This window comes from Henckelia pumila, chromosome 4, assembly GCF_033568475.1.
Source record: "Henckelia pumila isolate YLH828 chromosome 4, ASM3356847v2, whole genome shotgun sequence".
In the NCBI taxonomy this organism is placed as follows: domain Eukaryota; kingdom Viridiplantae; phylum Streptophyta; class Magnoliopsida; order Lamiales; family Gesneriaceae; genus Henckelia; species Henckelia pumila.
Window position 1 is genome coordinate 44,378,780 of NC_133123.1, and position 12,960 is coordinate 44,391,739.

Sequence of the window (12,960 nt, forward strand, 5' to 3'; positions counted from 1 at the left end):
TAATCGGAAACCACAAACGATGCCTTGTGTTTACTGGGAATGCATCCTCCTACCCACTGAGAATCCAGCTAAATCCACAAGGACAGAGGAAGGAAGAGAATTGTCGGTAGGGTTGAGGTAGGAAGCATATAAAATAAATAAATAAAATGAAATATTGGAATCAAAATGACAGGTAAATGAATATAATATTAGATTAGGGAGTGCAAAAGAATTTTTTGTTTGTATCAGGTAGTTCAAATAAAAAATTTCTGACTTAGGGACTGATTCACAAGTTTGGTTTGTAAATAGGAATTTATTCCCAAGTCTCCCTTAAGAAATATTAATTGATTCTTTTTCTTTTCCTTTTTTCTCCTTATTTTTTTTTTATTTTGTGTACAGCTTATGGTAGTTGCCGGTACCCATCCATGAACTAAAAGGACTAGAGAAGAGTTGGAGTTCTTCGATAAGAACGACACCTGAGGATATCTCTTTTATTTTTTAGTATATTGGTATTTGTTTTGGAAACTACATCTTTAATTTTTGAATAATAATGGTTCATTTCATTTACATAAGATTTATATGTGATATGTCAAATATTTGAAAGTAGTCAATTCTACGAAAGTCCAATATTTTAACAAGTGATTTAAAATCACTGATTATTCTATGCTGCATCTGAATTATTTCTCTCCCTATAATTTGGTCAAATGTTAACCCTTTGATCATCAACACATATGTTAACTTTCATAAAAAAAAATATGAGTGATTCACATGATCTAATGATATTAAAATAGTAGGAAAAACATTTTTAGTGTAACAGATTAACCCTAAAATCACTGCATAAATATATACTCTCATTAAGCAATCGCAACTTTATAATAATATAATAATATAAATTCTTCTAAAATATATTGTATAAATTTTGAGGAAATTTTCTTTTAAATGTGGGATGATTATCTTTATTTGTCCCTCATTAACCACACAATCCCTAATTAATGTTATACAACACTTAAGGAAATGTTTGGTATAAAGAATGGGAAAAAAACCTTCTGTGACAAACTGGTGTAACATTCTATGTTACACCAATCATTGATTGGCACGTGTGAGAATTTACATATTTAAAAAACCGTCACACCAATTGAAACGTAACAAGTGGAATTAATTGCCAATGTAACAGGAAATATTACAGGAATCGTCACAGGTAATTTTTTTCCGAATGAGATTGGAATGAAATAAGTATTCTCATCTTATTCCCTATACACATGCTTGGTTAAGTATTAGAATAGAAATGTTCATTCTCATTGGAATGACTATTCTCATATTCATACATTTTAGTCGGGTCATTCCCACCTCCTCTTTCTATATTTATATAAAATCTTTTTCATATTTAATTTATTTAAACTATTATTAACCTATATACTAATAATAATAATAACAACAACAACAACAATTTATTATAACATGTATCAATAAATAATTATATAATTATTTTATTATTATATAATAAATATATTTAATATTAATTATCAGAATTTTTATTTATTTATTTATAGTTATTATTATTTATAAAAGTATTAATAAAATATTATTATTATTATTATTATTTTGATAATAATAAAATATTTATTACTATATTTGTAAAAATATTATTATAGTTATTTCTTATTATTATAATAAAATAATAGTAATAATCATCAAAATATAGATTTAGATTAGTTAAACTAAATAATATAATTTTATAATAATGAATACATCAACAATAATTATTATTTTTATAATAATAATAATAATAATAATAATAATAATAATAATAATAATAATAATAATAATAATAATAATAATAATAATAATAATAATAATAAAGCATTTGAATAGGTATTATTTTGTTATTAGTAGTTAAAAAATGATTTGATTATTAAAAATAATTTCATTTCATACTTTTTTTATTTTTTTTAGTATCAATCATTGAAATGAAATATAACTATCATTTTATTTGCATTCTTATTTCATTTCAAAATTGATTTCATTCATATCTTATTCATTTTCAATGCACCAATAATGCCCTAAGTCTTTTATGGTACTTTTCGATCGAAATTTTTTAAAATGAATAAAAAAAAATCTTAGGTCGTTATTGGTACATTAAAAATGAATAAGGTATGAATGGAATCAACTTTTGAATGAATGAGAATGCAAATAATATGATTATATTTCATTCCATGATTGATACTAAAAAAAAATTACTTTTCGATCGAAATTTTTTAAAATGAATAAAAAAAGAAATCTTACATTATAATATAAATCTTTCATTTTTTATGTTGAACTGGTGACACGTGTGCAACATAATATATATTAGCGTATCGGAGCACGTGTTGCGTACTCATACAATCATAATTTTATTTTTAATTTATTTTTGTTTTCTAAATATTTGTAATTAAATTATAAAATAAAAATATTTGTAAAAAAAGGTAAATAAAAATTTAGAAAAAAAAACTAATTAAGGGTATTATTGGCATATTAAAAAAAGCCTCACCAAAAGTTAGTTATTATTCACCCATCTTCCTTAATTAATAGTATATATACATAAATCTTTTTTTTTTTTTACGGTGGTTGAGTTTTTTTTAGTGTATAAGTTTTGTATGAATTCGCATAAAAGAAGGGCAAAATGGGAAAGAAATGTTGGTGTGTTCGTGTCACACCAAAAAACAGTTTTTCTAATAAACCTCAACTATTATAAATACCCTCAACTATTATTATTATTATAATAATAATAATAATAATAATAATAATAATATTGCAGTAGATGAAAAAAGTACCATGGCAAAAATTATGAAGTCGAGAGTATAAATGGAATCGTTCAGAAAATTCTATTGTCACTTTTGAAATTCAAGCCGACGTGTCTTAAACATTCTAAGAAGTTTTCAAAGATCGAGCAAAGATATGAACGAATTGAATGAAGATCATATTGATATCAAGAGAAAACGACTAGTGAAATAAAATACCTAGTTTACATGGAATCTAATCTATAAATGATAAGAACTCCATTTATATTGAAGAGTTTTTGTTTTTTGTTTATTATTATTTTTAAAAAAATGGAAAAGCAAATAGATATATGATAATCATGAATGAAATCTAGCTAGGTTGTGTGATGCGAAATGCGCCACCCTAGGCACTATCAATTTCAAAGTTTTAGTTTTCTTTCTCCATCATGAAAAGGGCACATTAAACCAATCAAATTTAGACTATATCCACATTTGTACCAAAAGTTCAAAGTTGCAATAATAGAAGCATTAAAATAAAATTTAAGAAGGATTGAGTATTTGTCATTTTATCAAAAATTATAGTTGATGATAATGGTGTAACTCAAATCTTTTAAATCGTATAATAACTCAATGTCATGTTTCGATTGTATAACTCAGTAAGGACAATTATTGCATCTCAACAATTTCATAAGTATTCTTTAACTGAAAAAATAAATTTTATCATTATTACATAAATTTGCTCCTTTCTTCTCTCCATGTATATCATCCTAAGATATCTCAAATATTTATTCTATATTGTGAATTTTGACAATTTTCTGTCCACGCTATTAGTTGTTAGGTAGCGATAATTAACGAAATAGGGAAAAAGAGAACGCCAAATGCACATCACATGTTCAATTTTTCCAAAAATCGTGCCTACAAAGTAGAAAAATAATTTAATGGAGAGATGTGACAGATGAAAAATTATAAAGTGGGGCCAATATTCCAACAAAAATTGAGAAATGTGACTTAATAATCCAAAATGGCTGATACTATATGAAACGACCCTAACTCTATAATAAATAAATATGCGGAAATTTTTTCTTTTCTTTTTTTTTTTATTTACTTACTAAATAAAATATGTACATATATGCCCATACATATATGCACAGAATAAAAATATTTAAAATGAATAAACAATTAAATACTTAAATAAAAATGCATTCTTAAAAATATAATAAATATCTGAGTCAAACATTAATTAAAAATATACTGCATAAGTAAATAAAAGTTTGCATGCACTAAAAAAATTAAATAAATATTCTAGACCCTCAATCACTGAAAATAATAAAAATGTATCATGCTGACAAGAACAATCACATGCATAGCGACTCAGAATATTTCACGGTCACGGGGCCACTGCATGCATGCTCATACGTCCTCGCCTCCGGTGGGTACAACGTCATTCTCAACGTACTCACCTGCACCATACCAGTGTAGTGAGCCTAGAGGCCCAACATGCTAACATAACAAGGGTTTAAAATAATTTAAACCAATTTAATACTAATACATACATATACATGAATGAGCATGCTTAAAAATTTCATAACATAACTTAACTTAAATACACATAAATAATAACATTATACATAACATTATTGAGCAATTCATTTTCTAACATCGCATGGTTGTATCCGTAGTGTAACCTTAAATCATACATTAAATACTGATCAGCGTGGAAACCTACGTACGTGGCCGGTGACGAATCACCTCTTAAATTGGCAGTAAACTGCCCTTCAATCATATGGGGACGAATCCCCCTTAAATTGTCACACTACTTCAACTTCCAACATAAAATATTTTTATTGCTCAACTTAAACATTAAATCATGCATAAAATATTATTTCATGAATGCATGTACTTGAATAAAATGTGTGTCCATCATATATATTTAATTTAAATTTCTTATTAACATATAAATATTAAAATAACTCAAATGCATAAAAATAATTAAATATATAATCAGGACACATGCAAATTTTCTCATGGATGGTCCTGGACTGCTGGCCCTACACTCAAGCCCATTAACTTAAAACTGGCCCATTAACATACTTAAGCCCATTAACTTAACTTTAAGCCCAAATAATTAGTCTCAGCCCAATTAAATTAAATAAGCCCATTAAAATTACACTAAGCCCAATAACACTTAAACTGGCCCAATGGGCCCAAAAACCCAAAGACTGGCCCAATAACTTTTATGGGCCCAAAAGCCCATAAAATAAATGGACTAACTTAATTAAAATTTTAAAAGTCCAAATAAAATTATTTGGGAGTCCAAATAATTTTATTTCAATTTATTTGACCCAAAAACACATAAATTTGTAAAATACTTTAAAAATAAAATACTCGAGCCCGACCCACCAAACTCGGACCCGAACTCACTGACCCGACCCACTACCTAACCGACCCGACCCGGACCACTCAGACCCGACCCGGACACCTAAACTAGCCCAGCCCGATCCCCCTCCCCCCCTTGCCTCTCGGCCGTGAGCAGCAGGCCCTCTTGGCCTGCTGCCGGCCGGCTCCGGCCGCCCCTGGCCGGAGCGCCGCCGCCCGGACGTAGCCCACGTCCGGGCGGACCTAACCCAGTCGGGCCCCAGTCCCCATGCAGCCAGGAACCCTGAACCCGAAGCCCCTGAACCCGTAACCCTAAACTGTGACCATCTTGGGGCCGATTGATGTAGCTCGGTCATGGCTCCATTCCAGCCTGAACCGTCCGACTCCAACCGAACCTAAGGCTCCTTAGGACCCTCCTGAACCCTAGCCAACAGCCCTTGACCGATCTATATCAACAAAACGTGAACATGAAGCAAGGCCAGAAAAAAAAATCGAACCCTTCAACTCTTTTCTAAAAAAATTTCGAAAGATTTAATGCATAAACCATCAACACAATATAGATATCTGATTGGCACGAAAAGTTGAAAGAAAATCATGCCTTTCACCGATTTGTAGAGTTAGAAACGTGTACGACGGACTTCGGGACGACGGGACGACAACGGGGTACCTTGGCCTTGCTTGGAACCTTCGAATTAATTGGCTATGGGGTCTTGGAGGTTGCTGGAGCGTTGGAGGGGATGATGAATAGTAGGAGTGGCGGCTAGGTGTGTGATCGGTAGGTTGAGGGATGGGTTTGGGTAGATTAGGTTTTTAATATATAAGGAAATAGGTTTTTAGGTTAATTAATAATACTAGAAAAATATCATATAAATTTAAACATCCTAAATACACGTTCAAATCATAAAATTAGATTAAAATTTATAAAATCCCGAAATTAAAAATTAGGGGAATTTTAAAGATAAGAAAAAGTCATTAAAATGGCTTAACTTTGAATAAAAAGGACTCCTAAAATTATATAAAGTTAAATACTTAAAATTTTGAGATAATAAAACTCAAAATAATATTTTAAGGCTCTAAAAAGGCTCATAAAATAATTTGGATGGAAAGTTGTCATCTCGTCCGTCCACGGTCCCGTCTACGCAATCAAATAATTAAATATCCTAATTATGCAGGCGGATTTACGTAATTAAAAATACCGGGTGTTACAATTCTCCCCCCCTTAAATTGAATTTCGTCCTCGAAATTAAGGTACTTACCCGAACAACTCCGGGTAGCGAGTCCTCATATCAGCCTCGGTCTCCCAAGTAGCTTCCTCCTCCGAGTGATTCAGCCACTGGACTCTGACCATCGGTATTACCCGCGTCCTAAGCCTCCGCTCCTCTCTAGCCAAGATTCGCACTGGTCTCTCCTCATACACCAGATCTGGTGGCAACTGTAAGGGCTCAAAATCCAACACATGCGACGGGTTGGAGACATATCTCCGAAGCATGGATACATGGAATACGTTGTGCACTGCCGCTAGCCCTGGAGGTAGAGCTAAACGATAGGCCAACGTGCCAACTCGCTCCAAGATCTCAAATGGCCCTATGTATCTCGGATTAAGCTTGCCTCTCCGCCCAAAACGCGCTACTCCCTTCATAGGTGACACCTTCAGGAATACGTGATCACCTACTGCGAACTCCAAATCGCGTCGTCTGGCATCTGCATAACTCTTCTGCCGAATCTGCGCTGTCCTCATCCTGTCTCGAATCTGCGTCACAATGTCAGCTGTCTGCTGCACAATCTCCGGACCCAACAAAATCCTCTCACCAACCTCATCCCAATGCACCGGAGATCTGCATCTCCTCCCATAAAGTGCTGCATATGGAGCCATACCTATAGACGACTGAAAGCTGTTGTTATAGGTAAACTCCACTAAAGGCAGTCTAGTCTCCCAAGATCCTCAAAAATCGATAACACAAGCTCTCAGAAGATCCTCGAGAACCTGGATCACTCTCTCAGACTGGCCATCTGTCTGGGGATGAAATGCTGTACTGAACAAAAGCCTAGTTCCCAAAGCTGTGTGCAGACTCTTCCAAAATGCTGAGGTGAATCTCGGATCTCTGTCTGACACAATAGACACTGGTATGCCATGCAGTCTAACAATCTCTCTGATGTAAAGCTCTGCATACTGTGTCAAAGTGTATGTAATCCTTACCGGCAAGAAATGAGCTGACTTGGTGAGTCTATCCACAATCACCCAAATCGCTGTACACCCTCTGGTACTCCTCGGTAAGCCAACCACAAAGTCCATCGTAATGTTCTCCCACTTCCATTCCGGAATGGGGAGAGGTCTAAGAAGTCCTGCTGGACGCTGATGCTCTGCTTTGACTTGCTGACAAGTCAAGCACTCTGACACCACTCTCCCGATGTCACTCTTCATACCGGGCCACCAATACAGTAGCTGCAAGTCTTTGTACATCTTCGTACTTCCGGGGTGAATGGAGTACGGAGATGCGTGAGCCTCTGTCAAAATCTCAGCTCGCAACTGATCGACGTTCGGTACCCACATCCTACCACGGTACTGAACGATGCCATCCTCCACTGTATACAAGAGATTACCTCTAGCCTCATCTCTCTGTCTCCATCGCTGTAACTCCTCATCAGTGGACTGTCCCTCTCTAATCCGATCTCTCAAAACTGGCTGCACCGTCAACACTGACAAGCTCGGTGCATGGCCACTCGGATAGCACTCCAAACCAAATCTCTGAATCTCGGTCTGTAGTGGTAACTGCACAGTCAAACATGTTACCACTGATGACTTCCGACTCAAAGCATCGGCCACTACATTAGCTTTACCCGGATGGTAGCTAATGTCACAATCATAGTCCTTCACCAACTCCAACCATCTGCGCTGTCTCATGTTCAACTCCTTCTGGGTGAAGAAGTACTTGAGGCTCTTGTGATCGGTGAAAATCTTGCACTTCTCGCCGTAAAGATAGTGCCTCCAGATTTTCAAAGCGAAAACCACTGCTGCCAACTCCAAGTCATGCGTCGGGTAGTTCTGCTCATGAATCTTCAACTGTCTCGACGCATACGCAATAACCTTACCACACTGCATAAGCACTGCGCCTAAACCAAGTTTAGACGCGTCGGTGTAAACCACTAACTCCTCATGTGGTACTGTCATCGCTAACACTGGTGCTGTAGTGAGTGCTTCCTTCAGCTGATCGAAACTCCTCTGACAGTCTGAACTCCATATAAACTTCGCATTCTTCTTGGTCAAGGAAGTCAAGGGTACTGCAATAGAGGAAAAACCCTTGATGAACTTCCTGTAGTATCCGGCCAAACCCAAGAAACTGCGAATCTCTGAAGCATTCTTCGGAATGCCCCAATTCTGCACTGCCTCCACCTTAGACTGATCGACTGCAACTCCATCCCTCGAAATAATGTGGCCAAGAAATGCCACCTGCTCAAGCCAAAACTCGCACTTGCTGAACTTGGCATACAACTGATGCTCCCTCAAAGTCTGCAATGCGGTCTGAAGGTGCTGTCTATGCTCCTCGATGCTCCTAGAATAGATCAAAATATCATCAATAAAGACTATGATGAACTGATCCAGATATGGCTGAAAGACTCGGTTCATGAGATCCATGAAAACCGCTGGAGCATTGGTCAACCCAAATGGCATCACCAAGAACTCGTAATGCCCATATCGTGTCCGGAAAGCAGTCTTGGACACATCTGCATCCCTAACACGCAACTGATGGTAACCAGATCGCAGATCGATCTTGGAGAACACTGAAGCTCCCTGCAACTGGTCAAACAAGTCCTCTATCCTCGGCAGTGGATACTTGTTCTTCACTGTGACTCTGTTAAGCTCTCGGTAATCGATGCACAGTCTCATACTGCCATCCTTCTTCTTCACAAACAACACCGGAGCTCCCCAAGGAGAAAAGCTAGGTCGAACGAAGCCTTTCTCTAACAACTCCTGTATCTGCTCCTTCAACTCTTTCATCTCGGTAGGAGCAAGCCTGTACGGTGCCTTAGAGATAGGCACGGTGTCTGGCACTAAGTCAATACTGAACTCCACCTCTCTCACTGGTGGAATTCCTGCCACATCCTCCGGAAAGACATCCGGAAAGTCACGAACCACCTCTAACTCTGATAATGATCTGCTAGATGGCTCTGAAGTCGTGACAATACTCGCTAGAAACCCCTGGCAACCCCGTCTCAACAACTTCCTCGCCTGAATATAGGATATCACCTGAGGAATATCACTGCTCTGAGATGCATAAAAAGTGAACGGGTCGCCCCCTGTAGGTCTCACTGACACTGATCTCCGACGAAAATCAATCGAAGCTCCATTGACTGTCAACCAGTCCATACCCAAAATAAGATCAAAACCACTCAAAGGCAAGACTACTACATCTGCTCGAATGGAGTGTCCCTGCAGCTCTAACTCCAGTCCTCGAATAACCTTCGAGGTAGACATAATCTGCCCTGACGGCATAGTAACATCATACCCGCTGTCACTACTCTCAGGTGTGATGCCTACCCGTCTGATAAACTCCAGGGAGATAAACGAATGCGTAGCCCCTGAATCTAGCAACGCAAACGTGGAGTTGCCCCCAACTAGAATTCTCCCTGCACGCAGAAAATTCCCAACAGTTTCATACCACTTCTAATTTTTTCCCAAACGAGTCACTACAAGTTCTTAATTCTAATCACAAGTAAAACATGCTTCCTATTCTAACATGCAGTTAAATGACCCAAATAACAAGAATTTCAAATTAAATACTAAATCTTTAACCAAAGGAGAATTTATGAAAATACTAGGGATAGGATGTACCGGTGATCAAGGAGGTGTCAGGATCGACCTCCTCAGCCTGCATCACGAACACCCTACCAGCGGTGTTCTTCTTCCTGGGGCAGTTAGCAATCTGATGCCCCGGCTCTCTGCAGTGGAAGCAAACTCCTGCTCCCAATAGGCAAGGTCCCGAATGCATCTTCTGGCACTTCGGGCAAGTGGGATGAGCTATGGCATTAGGGGCCCCGCCCCTCTGCTGCTGCTGCGGCCTCTGCTGCTGTGGCCTATGCTGCTGATTCGGGCCCTTAGCCGGCCCTGTATACTGCTTCTTCGCAGGTGGCTGCGAAGATGGTCGCTGATATCCTGTCTGTACAAACTGCCTCTTGCCCTGCTGCTCTCTCTGGATCGCTCTCCGACCCTCCTCAGAACGCAAGGCCCTGCTGACTGCAGACTCATATGTAAACACGTCTGCCATGCGCACGTCATGCCTGATCTCAGCCTTCAGGCCCTCAACAAACTGTCGCAGCTTCTCCTGCGGACTATCAGCAATCATGGGCACAAAACGACAGCCCCTCTCAAACTGGCTTATGTACTCCACCACAGATCTGTCCCCCTGACGGAGACTCATGAACTCTCGGATCATGCGACTGCGCACATCCTCAGTGAAATATTTGGCGTAGAAGATACGCCTGAACTCAGCCCATGTCAGAGTAGGTAGATGGACTCCTCGTACTGCACCCTCCCACCATGAGGCTGCATCGCCTCGCATCATGTAAGTAGCACAGCTCACCCTGTCGGCGTCTGTGATCCCCATATAGTCAAAGATGGACTCAAGTGAGCGAATCCATCCCTCAGCCACCAACGGATCGGTGGTCCCCAAGAACTCCTTAGGCCCCTTCTTCTGGAACCTCTCGGCGACGTCCTCCTCGTGGGACAGTCTGGGACGGGCTGCCTGCTGCTCCAGCAAGGCAGTAATACCCGCCATCATAGTGGCACTGGCCTGCTCCAGTGCTGTAATAGGGTGCTGCTGAGGTGGCGGTGGAGGTGGAGGTGGATGTGGAGGTCTCCCACGTCGATTCACCTGTCTGGGAGGCATTCTGCACCACCACATATTTGTTTACGTAAATCGCCATGCATAACTAAGTGTTTTAAAATTAATGCTAACTTAAATTCTAGAAATTAAATCATGCTATAAACATTTAAAACTTACAGACCGGTAGCGTGGAGTTCTGAGCTCGCATAGCAGTGAGGACCCCTCCGAGGACCGTGCTTTGATACCAACTGAAACGACCCTAACTCTATAATAAATAAATATGCGGAAATTTTTTCTTTTCTTTTTTTTTTTATTTACTTACTAAATAAAATATGTACATATATGCCCATACATATATGCACAGAATAAAAATATTTAAAATGAATAAACAATTAAATACTTAAATAAAAATGCATTCTTAAAAATATAATAAATATCTGAGTCAAACATTAATTAAAAATATACTGCATAAGTAAATAAAAGTTTGCATGCACTAAAAAAATTAAATAAATATTCTAGACCCTCAATCACTGAAAATAATAAAAATGTATCATGCTGACAAGAACAATCACATGCATAGCGACTCAGAATATTTCACGGTCACGGGGCCACTGCATGCATGCTCATACGTCCTCGCCTCCGGTGGGTACAACGTCATTCTCAACGTACTCACCTGCACCATACCAGTGTAGTGAGCCTAGAGGCCCAACATGCTAACATAACAAGGGTTTAAAATAATTTAAACCAATTTAATACTAATACATACATATACATGAATGAGCATGCTTAAAAATTTCATAACATAACTTAACTTAAATACACATAAATAACATTATACATAACATTATTGAGCAATTCATTTTCTAACATCGCATGGTTGTATCCGTAGTGTAACCTTAAATCATACATTAAATACTGATCAGCGTGGAAACCTACGTACGTGGCCGGTGACGAATCACCTCTTAAATTGGCAGTAAACTGCCCTTCAATCATATGGGGACGAATCCCCCTTAAATTGTCACACTACTTCAACTTCCAACATAAAATATTTTTATTGCTCAACTTAAACATTAAATCATGCATAAAATATTATTTCATGAATGCATGTACTTGAATAAAATGTGTGTCCATCATATATATTTAATTTAAATTTCTTATTAACATATAAATATTAAAATAACTCAAATGCATAAAAATAATTAAATATATAATCAGGACACATGCAAATTTTCTCATGGATGGTCCTGGACTGCTGGCCCTACACTCAAGCCCATTAACTTAAAACTGGCCCATTAACATACTTAAGCCCATTAACTTAACTTTAAGCCCAAATAATTAGTCTCAGCCCAATTAAATTAAATAAGCCCATTAAAATTACACTAAGCCCAATAACACTTAAACTGGCCCAATGGGCCCAAAAACCCAAAGACTGGCCCAATAATTTTTATGGGCCCAAAAGCCCACAAAATAAATGGACTAACTTAATTAAAATTTTAAAAGTCCAAATAAAATTATTTGGGAGTCCAAATAATTTTATTTCAATTTATTTGATCCAAAAACACATAAATTTGTAAAATACTTTAAAAATAAAATACTCGAGCCCGACCCACCAAACTCGGACCCGAACTCACTGACCCGACCCACTACCTAACCGACCCGACCCGGACCACTCAGACCCGACCCGGACACCTAAACTAGCCCAGCCCGATCCCCCTCCCCCCCTTGCCTCTCGGCCGTGAGCAGCAGGCCCTCTTGGCCTGCTGCCGGCCGGCTCCGGCCGCCCCTGGCCGGAGCGCCGCCGCCCGGACGTAGCCCACGTCCGGGCGGACCTAACCCAGTCGGGCCCCAGTCCCCATGCAGCCAGGAACCCTGAACCCGAAGCCCCTGAACCCGTAACCCTAAACTGTGACCATCTTGGGGCCGATTGATGTAGCTCGGTCATGGCTCCATTCCAGCCTGAACCGTCCGACTCCAACCGAACCTAAGGCTCCTTAGGACCCTCCTGAACCCTAGCCAACAGCCCTTGA